This window comes from Pezoporus occidentalis, unplaced genomic scaffold, assembly GCF_034315485.1.
Source record: "Pezoporus occidentalis ecotype Australia unplaced genomic scaffold, CSIRO_AGI_Poc_V1 ctg278, whole genome shotgun sequence".
Classification (NCBI taxonomy): domain Eukaryota; kingdom Metazoa; phylum Chordata; class Aves; order Psittaciformes; family Psittacidae; genus Pezoporus; species Pezoporus occidentalis.
In genome coordinates this window covers 446,920-451,015 of record NW_026914697.1, presented here as the reverse complement: position 1 = coordinate 451,015, position 4,096 = coordinate 446,920, and the positions used below count along the sequence as shown (strand labels likewise).

The following is a 4,096-nucleotide window of genomic DNA, read 5'->3' as shown; positions in this document are numbered from 1 at the left end:
TTGGAAGATGGGAGGGGACCGGGCCACAGCATCCAGTGAGCTGCCTAGCATTCGCTAACCTCTGTTTGCTGGTTTCTTTGAAATGTGACCTATTTCCTTGCTGCACAGGAAAGGAAAGAAGAGAAAATAAAAGCTGTGTAGCACGGAAGGGTGAAAGAGCTCGGAGAGCTTCTCAGTGTCAGGGCATGGGTCTTCTATGGAAGAAAACAGATCTGAGGAAGAAGGTGAAGAGCTGTCTCTGAGTAGGGCTCCTTTGGAGTTGTGGTTTGTGATGGTCAAGACCTAGGCTCAGCAACTCGAGAAGCCTCTCCTAGCCTATGTTTCCTGCCCTGCTTTCTGTTTAGCTCTTGTTGTGCTAAAATGGCCATATAACACAACCAGCTGGGCTAGGAACCATCCAAAACCAGTCCCACCAAATGGTGCTTGGTTTTGGCAGGGTTTTCAGCTGCTCCTCAGGGACGTGTCTCCCTCTCCAGAAGGGAAAAGCTTCTGTGTTTCATCATTAGCCGTGGTAAACAGCTCACCATCACCTCATTTCCTGAAAGAGATGGGTAGAGGGTCAGTGTTCAGGGCCAGCTCCTGGTGAATGGGAAGAAAGGCTCCAGCACTGTGACTTCTGTCTGCTGAATGCAAAGAGGTGCCCCAATGAGGTGGATGGAGAATCCCAAAGAGACTCACTGCAGGCAGAAGACTCTACTGTAAAAGAAGCTGGGACAAGGATCCTGTTCTTGCCAGTTGAGCTTATGTTCAGGACTGATTGGAATACCACCATGTGGTAATAAGGTTACATATGCAAAATGCAAGTTATCTTTCAGCATTACTCAACTGAATGGCATTTCATTGCCAAATCCCCCTTGAGGACCCCTTTGTTTACACTTGGAGGTGGGGCTGTACACAGACATCCATAGTAAAGATTTTTCCAAGGACAAGGTGAGATCCTGAGATAGAAGGGATGAGTCACTTGGGCAGTTTACAAGGATGAAAACGCAGCATCCCAACACACCCCCTTTGCAGTGATAGAGAGCTCTGTCCTGACCCCTCAGCAAGGCGTCCTTCCCCTAAATCCCCACAAGGTGATGTACAATGATCTTGATAAAGGCTTTTCGATGGCTGTGCTTCCAAAGCTTCAAGCTGGATTTACAGGTTTGGGAGATGCCAACCCCATTTTATCGAACACCTGGGACTGTTGAGGCTGAGTTTTAGTGGTGGGCAGTTAGTTTGCACGTGTCTGAACTAGTGGCAAACCAAACCCACTTGGTTACAGCTGGTTTCACTTGCAGGTTCTCAACCTGCAGTGTTTGGGCTACAGACAGAGCAGAGTGATTTGTTTATTACAGCAGTAGCTAAAAGGCTGAATGGACTGTTGTGTTAGGTGCTGTACAACCATAAAAAGGGTTAGGCTGTGGCCAAGTAGCGAGTCCCAACACGGACTTGGGGCCAGGCTGTGATGTAGAGCCAGAGCTGGGAACTTTGCCCAGGCCGTGCAGTTTAGACATAGCAAAAGAGAGAATATTTTATTTCACGTACAAAATGGTTCTACAAAATTACCCCATCAGGCCTCAGCATCATTCCTTATGTGTTTTAATGGCGCCCAGGATAGAGTTTGCTGCCTTTCAAGCCCTAAAATGAGCACTGGCCTTAGTGTTGTGCAAGCTGGTGCTGCAGCTGGGCACACTGGGTGTTTGTGAGCATTGCCCAGCAGCACTGAGAAGCTACAGCACAAAGCCTGCCTGGAATCGTTGCTCTTCGTGCTTCCCCAGGGCTCAGTGCATCACCCCTGCAGGGTTTGTACCAGCCTGGACCTCGCAGGACCCGAGCACGCGGCTTCTGCCACGTGTAGCCACAGGAGGGTGCAGTGTCACCAGGCTGCTGAGCATCGGGGACCGGGTGCTGGTGCTGTGCTCATCCCAGGGGTGAGTGAGGATGCAGGGTTGCCACAGGGAGAGGATTTCAAGTGTCTTCTCATCTCTTCATCCTAGAAAGAGGAAGCAACTCCTTGGCACTGTTTGATGTTGGAGGTGAATTGCAGTGACTGTCAGTTGCCTGTGAAACCCTTTTTTCAGGTAGAGTCCAATACCCTCTGCTTCTTTTTTTTGTGAGTATCCTGTCCCTTTACCTCTCCCTATTTTCGGGGTTTTTGTGCAGGTTTGGGAAGGTGTGCACAGCTCTGCGGTGGCTCCATCGCCCCTTCAGAGACAGGTTGAGACTGGAGTAAGACCCAGGCCTGGTACAAGTTTAAGAGGGTCCTCAGAGCAGGACTGGTCTTGGGTACCAGGCTGCAGGGTTCGCCCAAGGCACACGGATTGTGTACCCTTGTATGTCAGGAGTCTCTAACACTGTATTTAGCATCCAGGAGGGACTGGAGACCCTGCACATCGGGGAAAAGCAAGTTTCTTTGGGAAGGGAAAGGGCAGGTAGCAATGAACTGCTCCCTGCTGAGCAGGGAAGATGGGCACCTGCACCTCAGTCCCGCTTCATTATGCCCCGAGTGTGTTTGGAGACAAGCATCAGCAGATGCTTGTATGCATGTATCATCAGCTGCCCCTGGTATGGCTCTGGGCCATGCTTTGAGCAATTAGCTTTTCCCTGGCCAGAAGCAGCAGCATTCAGTTAACCCCCAAATACTTTGTTTAGTTGCTCTTGTATGTGTGTGCTTTGGGGGCTCAGACAATGGCCAGCAGGGCTTGGGGAGGAAGGAAACTGCTCTTTCCACCCAGCCAGGGAATCAGCCAAAACTCCAGCCCAGCAATTCCAGCCCCTTTGAACTCAGTTTTCAAATGGAGAGCCAGGCCTTTCCAGTCTGAACGCCTGTAAGGGAGAGTGGCTCTTGTGTGCGTGTTGGGATGCTCCAAGGGACGGGGGCTGTGAACTCCCACCATTGGCATCTCCTTCTGGGAGCAAAGGATGTTTTCCCTTGTTTTTTCAGGGCTATTAGGATGAGCACATCTACCAGGCAATACCAGATACTTTGAGATCATCAAAGGCGCAGGAGGTCCCTCCTGGGCATCTCCTGCTCAGGTCACTCTGCTGCTCCATCCAGGGAGCAGAGTTCAAAGGGCTTCAGTAAGGGTTTACACAGATTTATGGAAGCAAATGAATAATGGCTGTTAAATGCAAAGACAGAGCTTCTGGCTTGGGTTCAGCCCTGCACTTAGTCTCTTGATAGCAGTGGATGTAAGAGGATATACCACAAAAAGCACCACAGCTTCATGCTTTATTCTTAATCACTTTTCTGAGGCATGCCATGGCCAGCATTGGGGTAGGATGTTGGGCTGGAACAAAAAGCCTTTGTGGCTTTTTCTTTCTCCATTCCCATCTAATGGTCAGATGGTTACAGACCAGTGCTGGGTCAGCCTGGGTGGCACCCAGGACCATTACCAAGAGCCCCGGCTGTCCAGCCTGCCCAAGGGCTGAATGCTGTGGATTTGGCAACGTGCTGACCTGGAAGGGCCAGGCCAGGACACGGAGTCTGGAGGAGCTGCTTGTCCTGCAGACATGGCACCCGCACCACAGGGCTACAAGCCCCCTGCCCGCCTCACAGAGCCCCTTCTTGCCGTCTGCTCCCGGGCAGAGGGGTCTCACGGTCAAGGAGTTTGGTCTCAGACTCAGCTTACCTCTTCCCCCAGGAGCTTTTCACTTCTTTACTCTTCATTCAGATCTTTTCAAAGGCTCCTTGAATGCGGTTTTGGGGTCCTTCTGTCTCCAGAGATGGGCTCAAGCTGGAGGACCACTGCCCGGTCCTGCCATCCTTTCCCTGTGTCCTGCCCCAGGGCCCCTCTCTGTATCCAGGGAAAAGTTGGGCAGTGCTTGGCACTGTGGAAAGGCCTGTTTTTATAACATTTGCTGAATTTCCAGGTAATTCTCTCTTTAGCAAGGCTTACATTTCAGCTTTCTAATCTCAAAAGATGACTTCAGAAGAGAGAAGGAAATGAGCTCTTGCCCTTTACGGTTGCTTATTGTTTTATGTGTCCTGAGAGGGCTTTGTGTTGAAACAAGGAGCATTTTAATGTATTTGCAATGTTTATTCTTTACTTTGTATTGTCCTCTGTGGGACACTCCATGGTGGCAGCAGAACAAGAGAAATTATGGCAGGGCC

General features: G+C 50.5%; 1 protein-coding gene across 2 annotated transcripts in view; it reads left to right on the top strand.

Annotated features, from left to right (window-relative positions):
- ADAMTS10 (ADAM metallopeptidase with thrombospondin type 1 motif 10) overlaps window positions 1–4,096 on the top strand; it is a 64,501-nt gene that overhangs the window by 9,845 nt on the left and 50,560 nt on the right. Inside the window, exon 1 of one of the 2 annotated variants that reach the window (XM_062625199.1) lies at window positions 633–650. The exons of the other annotated variant lie outside the window; for it this stretch is intronic. The gene's annotated coding sequence lies outside the window, so the exon portion shown is untranslated. Of the gene's footprint in view, window positions 1–632; window positions 651–4,096 lie in introns of those variants that run through there. 2 annotated transcript variants of the gene reach the window in all.